Source organism: Saccopteryx bilineata, chromosome 2, assembly GCF_036850765.1.
Source record: "Saccopteryx bilineata isolate mSacBil1 chromosome 2, mSacBil1_pri_phased_curated, whole genome shotgun sequence".
In the NCBI taxonomy this organism is placed as follows: Eukaryota; Metazoa; Chordata; class Mammalia; order Chiroptera; family Emballonuridae; genus Saccopteryx; species Saccopteryx bilineata.
In genome coordinates, this window is record NC_089491.1 from 346,896,065 (window position 1) to 346,910,579 (window position 14,515).

Here is a 14,515-nt window from a genome sequence, read left to right on the forward strand (position 1 = left end):
TGCTCACCTTCCCAGGAGGAGGCAGAGGACAGACTGAGGACAGAGGCTGTCTGTTCCCTGCGGTATATAGCTCTGGGCTCCTCACGCCCCAGCCCTCAGGCCGCAGCTGCAAGACAGGTTCCAGGTGGAACCTATTGAGAGAGAAACTTCTGAATGCTGAGACCTTGATCCTCCCGGGATGGCGGGGTGGGGGAGGGTCAGCACCACAGGTTGTCATCGTACCAGCCTGACACTGCCTGTCCCACAACCCACCTCAGCCACAGGCTGCTGTCCCAGTGCCCACATCTTCCAAAATCCTTCCCTCTGAGTAACAAGCCTGTCTTCAAAACCCAGGCTTCCCCAGGAGAAGGCTAACACGTGGAAGGAATGCCGGGAAAAGAGCCCCCTCTGACGTTTTCCTTTTTCAAGTCAAAGCCGTGCTAAGAAGCCCACAGTTCAACTTTGCAGGAGGCCCATGACATGCTAGTTGCTTAAAGTCCCTTTTCAGGTTCATTTTGGGTTTGGGGAATTTCATTTAAGCCAGATATAGGTCTGTGTATGGGGTTATTCACACCAGATGGTGGTTTTATTCTAACCCCCTGAGTGGCTGCCACAAAGAAAAGAGGTTTCTTGCCATCTTTATAGAGGACTCTGTAACACTAGCTGGTGTATGTGTAACCGAGGAATAAGCCTTGGCCCAATATGTTATATCTTTGATTTCCAGTTTCCTTCACTTTTCTGCTCACATAATTCATTTACACAGGTGTATTTTGTTTTCCCACTGACCTTAACAGGTAAGCATCTTTCTTTGTACCATCTGGTCTTAATAATTCTCCATGTTAAATCTGCTTACATCATCTGTCACATAGATGTATAAAATATACTTAAAACGTTTCCAGCCCTGGTCGGTTGGCTCAGTGGTAGAGCATCGGCCTGGTATGCAGGAGTCCCGGCCAGGGCACATAGGAGAACTGCCCATCTGCTTCTCCATCCCTCTCCCTCTCCTTCCTCTCTGTCTCTCTCTTCCCCTCCCGCAGCCAAGACTCCATTGGAGCAAAGTTGGCCCGGGCGCTGGGGATGACTCTATGGCCTCTGCCTCAGGTGCTAGAATGGCTCTGGATGCAACAGAGCGGAGCCCCAGATGGGCAGAGCATCGCCCCCTGGTGGGCATGCTGGGTGGATCCCGGTCTGGCGCACGTGGGAGTCTGTCTGACTGCCTCCCCATTTCCAACTTCAGAAAAATACAAAAAAAAAACAAAACACGTTTCCAATCGTTAGATATCCGGTGCAACAGGGGGACAGACAGGAGGGTGAAGAAAAGGATGGAGGAAGTGACACCCATGTCCTATTTTTGCAGTGGGCTCTCTGTCTTCCTTGGATTTATATCTGATTTTCTTAGCCTGGATCCCTGTCCAGGCTTAGGGTTTATGAACACTCCGACATTGTACACAGAATGTGTGCCATCTCAGAATGTGGGCAATTTGGCAGAGATAGATGCATAACTTACAACAGAGTCCCGGATGATGTAACAATTCTTAACAAATTTTAGGAACTACTGGTTTTGAGAGGAAAACTGCAAAGGGTCAAGCCCCTGTTGTCCCTAATCTTCTGCCACCAGCCTCCCCCAAAAAATGCACCAGAAGGAGGGCCTTTAGGGATGTCACACTGGTATGTGCTGTGAGGGCTGAACTTCTACCTCCCCATCATTATGACCCATCTAAGGAACTGCAAAGTGCCATGAGTGGGGTATGCGAGTAAAACTATGTCAGGGTTCAGAGGAGAAGAGGTGTCTCTGGAGGAGGGGAAAGGGAAAAGGGAGGCAGGCTTGCTAGGAGAAATTAACTCTTCAAGGATGCTTCCCGGGACACGTGTGAGGTGTGGTTTGTACAGTGGGATGTGCAATAAAGAGGAAGAAGGATGTTGGGGCCCCACGAGGCTCGCCCCCGCTGGGGTGCTTCCTTTCTTGCTGACACAGATCTTAGGGATTACAACTATTTTAAAACGGGGGAAAGGAAGATATGACAAGCAAAGATCATAACTTTTTTTATCGATCATTTTCTAATTTTTCTCATTCCTTTTCTTCTGGTTCAAGTGGGACTTCTGACCTGGAACTTGGTGAAGGTGCTAATGTCTAGTCCCTGGGTGGGCTTTTGACCTCTAACAACAAAATCGTTGGTGAAAGGCTGTTTTCAGCACTTTAGGGTAACTTCTACAAAGCAGCAGCAGTCTTTCTTAAAGGGGAAAGATACAGTCGTATTTCATTTGGTATAACTGCTCGATTGATTATAACTCTTACGTATTATTAAGAAAAGAGGGGTGGCCCTGGCCAGTTGGCTCAGTGGTAGAGTATCGGCCTGGCCTGGCGTGCAGGAGTCCTGGGTAGGATTCCCGGCCAGGGCACACAGGAGAGGCGCCCATCTGCTTCTCCACCCCTCCCCCTCTCCTTCCTCTAAGTCTCTCTTCCCCTCCTCCAGCCAAGGCTCCATTGGAGCAAAGTTGGCCGGGGTGCTGAGGATGGCTCCATGGCCTCTGCCTCAGGTGCTAGAATGGCTCTGGTTGTGCATGCGGGAGTCTGTCTGACTGCCTCTCCGTTTCCAACTTCAGAAAAATACAAAAAAAAAAAAAAAAAAAAAAAAAGAGGAAAGGGGAAAGTCTAGAAAATAACAAAGATGAGTGAAGGCACCAAGTTTATTCTTTGCTGAGAACTCCCTAAGCCAAAACTCTGTGTACAACTTGGATGGGAAGGAATCTTATGTGTTACTGCCCTCTGCTGCTTTGGATCAGGAAGGCATTTTGCAAATCATAGACGATTTATTTTATTTTTTTAAAATCAAAGCTTGTTTTGTTGACATGAAATATCTTATATTTTTATTGCTAAACATTTGGCCCAAGTATGTCCATTTTTTTTTCTTCTGTGATCCCTGAATCCCTTGTGGTATTTGTGGAGGACAAGATGCTTCCATCTGGCAATTTGTTTCTATTTCCCATCATGCAACTATGTTTATTTTGAATATCTGTTTGTGTTAAGCTGTTTAAAAATCCAAGAAAAATAACCAGGAAATGTAATGCTTTTTGTAAGCATTATATATTCTGTGGTATGTATAACATTAAGTCTTTTTTGAAAATGATTAAGATAACTCATCCTAAGTTATTTAGAGTAGCTAGTTAGGAGATTTATATATTCAAAGTAAGAACATCAACTATGGCTGGTCCGATGGTAGTGGGTTATCAGAACTTATTAACTTAGTGTCACTAAAGTTGGTATACAACCCCCCACTGCTAAATTTGACTGGCTTTTTACTCTTTATCTTGTATGCAGTTAAAAAGGTAAGTTTGCAAAACATTCACTCGAGGAAATACTTTTTAATTTTTTTTTTTTTTTTTTTTACACAGACAGAGAGAGAGAGGGATAGATAGGGACAGACAGGAACGGAGAGAGATGAAAAGCAACAATCATTAGTTTTTCATTGCGCATTGCAACACCTTAATTGTTCATGGATTGCTTTCTCATGTGTGCCTTGACTGCGGCCTTCAGCAGACCGAGTAACCCCTTGCTGGAACCAGCGACCTTCAAATTCAAGCTGGCGACCTCGGAGTCTCGAACCTGCGTTCTCTGCATCCCAGTCCGACGCTCTATCCACTGTGCAACCGCCTGGTCAGGCTCTTTTTGGTTTTTTAAATTATTTATTTTTTCATTTTAGAGAAGAGAGACAGATAAAGAGAGAGAGGAGGGGGGGAGGAGCAGGAAGCATCAACTCCCATATGTGCCTTGACCAGGGTTTCGAACCCGCGAGCACAGCATTCCAGGTCGACGCTTGATCCACTGCGCCACCACAGGTCAGGCTGGAGCACGGTCTTGATATGCGGAAGTTGTGAGTTCGGTCCCCTTCAGGGCACATATAGGAACAGATTGATATTTGTCTCTTTCTCTCTCTCTTCTCTCTTCTCTCTCTCTCTCTCTCTCTCTCTCTCTCTCTCTCTCTCTCTCTCTCTGAAATCAATTTAAAAAACAACAACAACCACATAATCTTTCTGGGATGTTTTCTGTTTTACCAGAAATGGGCTTTTGAAGATTTGATCCTTTTCATCTGGACTTAGCCAAAATGCCAGTTTCCCTTTGGCACCTGGATTGGGACACACCTCCCCTGTGGCAGCCCTCTGAGATGTGGCCAGCACAGTGCCACTGTCAAGGGTGAAGCCTCAAGGTGACAGCCTGGGAAAAGGGAGGGCTGACCAGGGAGACTGCTTGCTCAGAAGACAGGAGCAGTTTTCAAGGGACCAGGTACAGTCTCACTGGATTGTCTCTTTTGAAGATCAAGGGTCTCTGTGAGGTCACAGTTATCTCAAGTCAAGCTGCAAATACTTATCCGTTACCAATCTCTATAAGCACCTGTCAGCCTCTGGGGCCTCACCACTTTGTTCAGAAGACTTTAGAGAGGAGGGCTAAATTGTGGGGCCATGAGGAGAAGTCGACAAGTCTTTCTTTGTGAGCACTTATAGAAAGGTCGCAGGCGACAAAGCCATACACAAAAGTCAGTCACTTTCCTCTACACCAGCAATGAATGAATAAGTGGAATTTGAAATTAAAAACATAGTACCATTTACATTAGCACCCCCCAAAATGAAATAGTTAGGCATAAATATAACAAAATATGTATAAAATCTACACGAGAAAAACTACACAACTCTGACAAAAGAAATCAAAGAACTAAAGGAATGGGAAGATATCTATGTTCGTGGATTGGAAGACTCAGTATTGCTAAGATGGCTGTCTTTATAATTTGATCTATAGGTTCAACACAATCCCAATGAAAACTGTAGCAAGTTATTTTATGGATACCAACAAATTAACTCGACAATTTATATGAAGAGGCAACAGAGGCATAATAGCCAAACAATATTAAAAGAGAAGTCAGGACTGATAGTATATAACTTTAAGACTTATAAAGCTACAGTAATCATGACAGTGTGGTGTTCATGAAAGAATAGATAAATAGATCAATAAAACAGAAAAGAGAGCCCAGAAATAGATCCACAAAAATTTAGTCAACTGACTTTTGACAATGGAGCAGAGGCACTATAATAGAGGGAAAATAGTCTTTTCAACAAATGGTACCTGAGACAACTGCACATCCCTATGCAAAAAAATGAATCAATCTAGACAGAGACTTTATAACCCTCACAAAAATTAGCCCAAAATGGGTCATAGAATTAAATGTAAAATGCAAAACCATAAAACTCTTAGAAGAGCCTGACCAGGCGGTGGCGCAGTGGATAGAGCGTTGGACTGGGATGTGAAAGGACCCAGGTTTGAGACCCCTGAGGTCACCAGCTTGAGCGTGGGCTCATCTGGCTTGAGCAAAAGCTCACCAGCTTGGACCCAGGGTCACTGGCTCCAGCGAGGGGTTCCTCGGTCTGCTGAAGGCCCGCAGTCAGGGCACATATGAGAAAGCAATCAATGAACAACTAAGAAGTCGCAACGCGCAAGGAAAAACTAATGATTGATGCTTCTCATCTGTCTCCGTTCCTGTCTATCCCTCTGACTCTCTCTCTGTCTCTGTAAAAAAATAAATAAATAAATAAAACTCTTAGAAGATAACGTAGGAAAAAAAACAAGGTAGCCTGGGTTATGGTGATGACTTTTTGAGATACAATATCAAAGGCATGATCTGTGAAAGAAATCATTGATAAGTTGGACTTGGTTAACATTTAAAAACTTCTGCTTTGGGAAAGACACTGTCAACAAAATGAGAAGACAAGCCATGGACTAGGAGAAAATATTTGCAAAGGACACATTTTATAAAGGACTGCTATCCAAAGAACTCTTAAAAGTCAACAGTAAGAAAACAATTCAATTTAAAAATGGGCAAAAGACCTGAACAGGCACCTCACCAGAGAAGATATACACGTGACAAATAAGCATATTAAAAAGATGTTTAACATGTGTCATTAGGGAATTGCAAATTAAAAGGAGATACCACTACACACCTATTAGGATGACCTAAATCCAAAACACTGACACCACCAAATGCTGAGAAGGAAGTGGAGCAACCGGAACTCCCACACATTCCTGGTGGGGATGCAACATGGTTGCAGCCACTTTGGAAGACAGTCGGGCAGCTTCTTACAAAACTAAACCTGCTCTTGCCATATGATCCAACATCATCATGCTCCTTGGTATTTACCCAAAGGAGTTAAAACTTACGTTCACACAGAAATATGCATATAAGCCTATTTATAGCAGCTTTATTTATAATTGCCAAAATTTGGGAAATGTCCCTTAATAGGTCAATGAATAAATAAACTGTGGTACCTTCAGACAATGGAATATTACTCAGCACTAAAAAGAAATGAGCTATCAAGCCTTGCAAAGAGATGGAGGACACTTAAAGGTAGATTACTAAGTGAAAGGAGCCAATATAAAACTCTGAATGAGCCTGACCAGGCGGTGGCGCAGTGGATAGAGCGTCGGACTGGGAAGCGGAAGACCCAGGTTCGAGACCCCGAAGTCACCAGCTTGAGCGTGAGCTCACCTGGTTTGAGCAAAAAGCTCACCAGCTTGGACCCAAGGTTGCCCAAGCAAGGGATTAATTGGTCTGCTGTAGCCCCATGGTCAAGGCACATATGAGAAAGCAATCAATGAACAACTAAGGTGTCGCAGCAAAAAACTAATGATTGGTGCTTCTCATCTCTCTCCATTTCTGTCTGTCTGTCCCTATCTATCCCTCTCTCTGACTCTGTAAAAAAAAACAAAACTCTGAATGACTCCAACTACAGTATATTTCTGGAAGAGGTGATATCATGGAGCCAGTAAAAGGGTCAGTGGGAGGGAGGGACAGATGGAGCACAGATTTTTAGGGCCATGAAACTACTCTGTATGATACTCTAATAGTGAAGACGTGCCATCAAACATCTGTCCAAACCTGTAGAATATACAACACCAAGAAGGAACCCTAACGTAAACTAGGGTAATGAGTGATGTGTTAGTTTGTGGATTGTAACAAACGTCCAGCTCTGGTTCAGCATGTTGATAGTGTGGGATGCTGTGCATATGTGGCAGCAGGGGGGTAGTACATTGGAAATCTCCAATTCTGCTCCATTTCGCTGGGAACCTAAAACTGTCCTAAAAATAAAGTCTATTAAAAAAACACACACACACACACACTCAACAAACCACACCATAGGACAGTGATTGTTCAGACAAGAATCAGAGCCTGACTAGAATCTATAGAAACATAATAAATTAAATTTTTTAAAAAAAAGAAGAAAGAAAGAAAGAAAGAAGAAGGAGGAGGAGGAGGAGGAGGAAGAAGAAGAAGAAGAAGAAGAAGAAGAAGAAGAAGAAGAAGAAGAAGAAGAAGAAGAAGAAGAAGAAGAAGAAGAAGAAGAGGAAGAAGAAGAAGGGGAAGAAGAGGGAGGAGAAGGAGAAGGAAGAAGAAGGAGAAAGAGAAGGAGAAGGAGAAGAAGAAGAAGAAGAAGAAGAAGAAGAAGAAGGAGGAGGAGGAGGAGGAGGAGGAGGAGGAGGAGGAGGAGGAGGAGGAGGAGGAGGAGGAGGAGGAGGAGGAGGAGGAGAAAGAAGAAAAGAAGAAGAAGGAGAAGGAGAAGGAGGAGAGGAAGAGGAAGAGGAAGAGGAAGAGGAAGAGGAAGAGAAAGAGAATCAGCCTGACCAGGCGGTGGTGCAGTAGATAGGGCGTCGGACTGGGATGCAGAAGACCCAGGTTCGAGACCCCGAGGTCATCAGCTTGAGCGCGAGCTCACCCGAGGTCATCAGCTTGAGCGCAAGCTCATCTGGCTTGAGAAAAAAAAAAAAAAAAAAAAAAAGCTGGGAAAAAGCTCACCAGCTTGGATCCAAGATCGCTAGAGCAAGGGGTTACTCGGTCTGCTGAAGGCCCGTGGTCAAGGCACATATGAATGAGAAGGCAATCAATGAACTAAGGTGTTGCAACGAGAAATTGATGATTGATGCTTCTCATCTCTCTCCGTTTCTGTCTGTCTGTCCCTATCTCTCTCTCTCTCTATCTCTCTCTCTGTCCCTCAAAAAAATAAATTAAAAAAGAAAAAAAGAATCAGTGCCCGAGTTTCTTTATTTCGATCACTGTATGTCACCATTTGGAATTTTCATTTGTTGAAATTAATTAATTTAAATTCATTGTACAGTCTAATTTTTAAAATAAGTCGATATAAATTGGGTTTTTAATTACATGTAAATGTTTAAGTAAAAATTGAAACACACAAACACCTGGTCTGTAGTGGCACAGTGGAGAGAATGTCCACCTGGAACACTGAGATCGCCTGTTCCAAACTCCCGGCCTGCAGGGTCAGGGCACAGGCAACAAGCAATCAATGAACAACTAACGTGAAGCAACTACCAGTTGATACTTCTCGCTCCCCTCCACCTCTCTCTCTGTAAAATCAATAAAATACATTTCCTTAAAACACACACACATACACTCACACTATTTACAACCGGAACAGAGGGAACTTCAAGGTGTAATATCTGTATCTGGGAAGTGCACAGTTTAATACATACAGGAAATATTTTATTGAATCTGAAAAAAAATATTTTCAAGTGGCAATGTCTTCCTCAACTTCTAGGCTGCTTGTATTAAAACTAAAGGACGAATGCAGGAAACAGTGATTACAACTGAAAATAATTTTGTCCTCGGAAGGAGTAGTCCACAGGCCCGGCTCAGGGAGTCAAGGAGCTGGTACCTGCTCCTAACCCCTGAGTGGAAAGGGCCGAAAGCTGCAGGACGTATCCATCTGTCACCGTCCCGGTCTCTGGGGCCAGGGCGTTCCCACCGCGGGGCGGGGGGGCAGAGCTGCAGGGCGTGTCCATCTGTCACTGTTCGAGTCTCCGGAGCCAGGGCGTTCCCACCACGAGGCCGGGGACAGAGCTGCAGGGCGTGTCCACCTGTCACTGTCTGAGTCTCCCGGGCCAGGGCGTCCCCACCACGGGGCGGGGGACAGAACTGCGGGCGTGTCCACTTGTCACTGTCCCCGTCTGCGGGTCCAGGGCGCCCCACCGCGGGGCGGGGGGCAGAGCTGCGGGGAGGAAAGGGCACATGCGCCCTGTGCGCTCAGGCGGGTAGGGGAAACGGGGAGCTGCTCTTCCGGGGAACCCCCTCAAGTCTGCGGTCGCTGTGCACCTTTCCTATTTTAGTTTCCCTTTATGTTGCCACCCCTGCAGGATCCCCACCCCCCTGCAGGGGTGGCAACCGGCATCCTTCCCGAGAAAACGCATTGCCCCTCTGCGTTTTAAGGCACCCCCTCTAACCCTGTGACGTCATCACATTCTAACCATATTCAAGACTCACGTTTTGGATTCCGGTAGAGGAGGCCGGGGTTTGTTTTGCATGCAAATCCCCCACAATGCTCTAGGAGGGTTGACTGATGCTTCTTTAATGCCCATGAGGAGGAAAAGTCTATTTTCTTAACAAAATTTTTATAGCTAATGTTTTAAACTATATGGTTATATATGATACTTTGAGGTTCATACACTGAAAAATATCCGTGCTCCAAAAATGATCACCATAAGTGAACAGAGATAAAATTTTAGAGCTTTATATAAACATCAGTGCACCGTACTTTTCTGGTTGGTCCGAGTGCAGTGGCGCCTACAATTAATTGATCACAGCCAGTTACAGATTTCTTTGTTCCTTCTCCACTCCCACTGCTTCACTTGACTAGCCTTTTGCTGCATGGGATGCAGTTTACCTAACACGACCCCGGCTATGGAGTGTTCCTTTAGAAGGGGTTCAGCTGACCTTGGGAATGAACCATGTCTCGTGCACTTTACTCTCCGCAGTGTCAGGCGTTACATAGCAGGAGCCCGAAGTTCAGGGTCTTGGTTTCTGCCCTGCGTCCACCAAGCTTTGCTTTTGTAGTAAAACGTCAGGACTTCTTTTGTTGTTGTTGTTAATCCCTGTTCTCTTCTCAAACGCAGGGCTTTTGCAAATCAAGATTCTTTCATAGCTTCAAATTATGGTGTAGGCAATGATTGCAGGATATATATACCATGCAATATTTGGGATATACTTATACTAAAATAAGTGACTTATTGGAAAATTCGAATATGACTAAGCATCTTGTATATATATGATATTTTATCTGGCAACCCTATCTTAGTGACACAGATCTTAGAAAAGAAGTAACTCCACCCCCATCCCTCATTCCCCCAAATTTTATTATGTTCTTTTGAGGAGGGATAATGTTTCTACTGACTGGGACTCCACAGCAGTTGGTTTCATTCTGTTGCCATCGTTCCCTTGGGGGTTTCTCACCGTGGGGTCGCAGAGAGAACTCTTAAAGATGAGAGGTTACTTTGACCCTGCACGGAGTGACCTCTGGCTGGTGGTGAGCTGCCCTGTGATCTCAGAGATGCTCAGTTGCCCCCTTGTAAAATGGCAATGTCTTCCTTACTATCCTAACTGGGTTGTAAACAAAATTAATGCCTCCTGATCCTCCAGAATACAATCATAACAAAAGTTTTTATTTTAAAAATGTGTTAGGCAACATTTTAAAAAAGGCAAATGTATGTTCTTCTTGTTTCTATAAATTGGTTATCAAACAAACAAGATTTTAAGTTAATAAAACTGGAACTGGAACTAATTTCATTTAAAAAAAACCACACTCCTGGGGGTCAGCGAGCATTAAAAAAAACTCACTACTCAAAGAGTTAAGTGAAATAAACAGCATGAACATACTTAGTACCTTATCAAATACAACACAGACATAAGGCTGTCCTTCGGCCAACACAGAACCCTGTCTGTGCGAGTGGACCGCTGGTCCCTCGCCGCATGGCTTACTGCTACCCCTCAGATGGTCCTGTCCCTGGTGTGTGCTTAGAGTATCATCGATAGGCTTGAACAATCCACTGTGAAGCAGTGAACTGTACAGGAAAGAGGGCCAGAGCAAGATTGAGAACACCCACGGGGAGCCCTTGGCCTCTCGAAGCCCTGGGAAGGTGCCCCTAACACCACCTACTCGCCTTACTCTGGGGCGAGGGGCGCGCCAGACTGAACACGATGATGCTCATGGAAGGGCCAGGGAAATTCACTGCTCTCCTGGTGCCTTGGGTTGCCTGCACCTGTAAGAACAAACCAAATTGTTTCCTGTTTTTTAGATACATATGGTGGCAGCCATACCACCGCACTAGCCTGGGTTCTGATGTTGTTAGGAGATCACACTTCCATCTAACAAACCAGGAAGGAGGACCAGTGTTCTGACCTCAGCTTCGGATGAGGAGGCAGCTCAATAGCTCTTTCAAGGTTATGCAAAAAGCTAAGCGTGGGACCAGGGTGACAAAGTGGCTGGAGGTCCCCCTGGGCGTCCTACAACATACACTGCCCTCTCCTCTGGTTTCTGACTCCTGGACTTGGTTTTTTTTTCCTGCCACATGCTTTCTCTGAGGGTGGTCACAGCTCTATCTTCAAAATTTAACAGGACTGTCAACTTTGAAACATCTAATTTTGTCTATTAAGTGTGTAGCATCAAAATACAGTGTGTCCGTAAAGTCATGGTGCAATTTTGACCGGTCACAGGAAAGCAACAAAAGACGATAGAAATGTGAAATCTGCACCAAATAAAAGGAAAACCCTCCCAGTTTCTGTAGGATGATGTGGCAGCTTGTGAGCATGCACAGATGATGACGTAACACCATGTATACAGTGGAGCAGCCCACAGCCATGCCAGTTGAGATGTGGACGGTACAGAGGAAAGTTCAGTGTGTTCTGTGGCTCGCTAAATTCAAATCTGTGAGCAAACTGCAACGTGAATATTGGCGCGTTTATAACGAAGTGCCACCACATAGGAATAACATTACTCGGTGGGATAAGCAGTTGAAGGAAACCCGCAGTTTGGTGGAGAAACCCCGTTCTGGTAGGCCATCAGTCAGTGACGAGTCTGTTGAGGCTATACGGGATAGTTAACTAAGGAGCCCTAAAAAATCTGTTCGTGAGCCCACATCGAACTGCACTGAATAGGTATGAAACTGGGAGAGTTTTCCTTTTATTTGGTGCAGATTTTACATTTCTATCGTCTTTTGTTGCTTTCCTGTGACCAGTCAAAAGTGCACCATGACTTTACGGACATCCTGTATTAGTCTTTCATCCTCTGATACTCAAAACATTAAAAAAAAAAAAACACATATCTTCAAAAACATTTTTTTCTCTTTTTTCTTTTTGCTAATGACTTAAAGAAATTAAAAAACCCACTCTATTAAAAGATAGGGAAAATAAGCCATTTCACCCCTATACCATGTCCTTTCACTGATCTCTTAGAACATATAGTATCATAACCACCCATGTCTGTTTGATTTTTCATTTTAGGGGTCTGTAGTGGGCTTCCCCAAATTCATCATTAGCTCTTGGAGGGAAAGGACTATGTTTTTACATTTTGTTTGTGTGTATTCCCACCTGTTATCTCTGATTTAAACACAGTAGCACGACTTGCAACTGGACACAATTCTGCAAAAGACTAGTCAAGTGGGGTAGTGAGAAGGGGGGAAAGAGTAGAAGGAGGAGTTCAATCTGTAACTGACTGTGAACAATCAATTGAGATAACTCACTACCTTCGGACCAGCCAAAGAAGGAGCCTGCTGCTTGAAATATTTAAAGTCCTAGCATTTGATTCTTTTTACCTTACAGTGATATTTTGTGTTATAGTTTCTAAATGGACACATTTATAGTATCGTTTACATATCCTTTAAGAATCTCTTCCAGAGCATCCGCGTATCAATAGATCATGTTAAAGTCCTTTAGCAACAGGAATCAGAAGCGCTGCTGGGAATCTTGGGAAGGCAGAGACATGCAAAATTAGCATCTCGTCACCAGGGCGTCCCTCCTCCCTGGGGTGGCTTAGCAGGCTCAGGACCCGATGGAACTGCCCAATCAGAGCTGACTTCCTTTGTCTGTTTACCAAGGTGTGACCCTTGGGACAGCTCTGGGAAGTATGGGGGAAACTGAGCTGCAGCAGCGGATCGAGTCTCCTGCTTCCGCACATCTGTCAGGCCCCGCAGAGTCTCACCCTGGATGCAGCCGCTGCCCACCTCGGCGGGCGGACTCTGTCCCCTACAGAAGGGCAGAGTCCCCTCCTGGAGCCCAAGATTCCTGTACTCCTCTTTCATACCCAACTGATGAAAACCAGAAACCAACACACGACCGCGAGGAGGAGGCATCTGAAACACCCAAGCATCCTGGAGGCTTCTGAGGTCGTCAGCATTTACAGGGACGACAGACAGAAGCAAAGGTGACTGAGGGCGTGTGGAATAGATTTCTGTAAAAGCGTCAGAATGCAAAGGATAGCAGAGGACAGCGGGGGTTTGGGGGGGGAGGGTCTGGAGCAGCAGGACAGGGCTGTTCCTGGCAGGCGGTGGAGGGCAGCAGGGTTCCCAGCCCCGAAGGGAGCAGCCCCCACCACCACTGTAAGAGTGAGCGGCCAGGGGAGGAGGGCAGAGCAGGGTGGGTAGCTGCTCCCTTGGGAGTTCAGATCTCCAGCCCCAGAGAAAAGGTACTCCTGCCCGAAAGTCGAATCCCTGTCTGACTCCTCTTGGTACTCAATAAATGTGTTGAGTTCCATAAAACGAGAATGAACAATGTCAATGTCCTCATTTTCAAGAGGGGAAAAAACAAGAGTAAGAGTTTCATCGATTATGGACCATCTCCAAATTGATGCTCTCCTGGCAACACTCTAGAATGGGTGGTTCAGGAGGTGGCTGTGTGTTGGGGACCTGTTTGAAATTAACAAGAAAAAGTCATCCATCAACACAGCTCCAAGTAGCTTCCTTGTCATTTTTAACTGCACCACCTCTCTGCCTTTGTGAGGACTGAAGGTTGGTCTGGTTCGGAGAGCTGGGAGTTGATTAACAACCAGGCTCAGAGGCTGTTGATGGGAACTGATACCATCCAAAGAGAGGGGTATCAGAGTGATGCTGTGCTCTGCTCCTTGGCCAGACCCCGTTTGACCCATTTCCATCATCCACATGAATGAAACTTCTAAGGTAGCCAATCAACTTTATTGATGAGACAACAGGGAACATGCTGTGAGGGGCTGGAAGGCACTGGAGACTGACAGCACGGACTCATGTCACATTATCTGTGCCCGAGTCCTAGTTTTTATCACTGACAAGCTGTGCATCTTTGGACAAGTAGCTTACCTTGCTTGCGCCTCAGTTCTCCACTTATAAAATGGGCATAGTCCGAGCATCTATCTTGTCAGAGGCTGGGAGGGTGATTGAGAAGCCATGTAGAGAGTTTAGCTTGGCACATGAGGAAGTCCTAGGAAACATTTTCCCTGTCTGTATAGACAACAAATTAACAACAAAAAACTGTTATAAACTAACAAGGTAACAAATGCAAATTAGCAGCTGAAGTTTTCCTTTTCAGTTAAAAATCACCAGCACAAAAACCTGAGCAGGTACCAGGGAAGAGAATCTCATGAAATAATAAAAAATGCAAACACTAGTGTAGTCACACAGAAGGTGGCTGTCACTGTTCCCATGAGGTCTGCTCTGGTCAGGTGGTACTCAGAGCCCAGG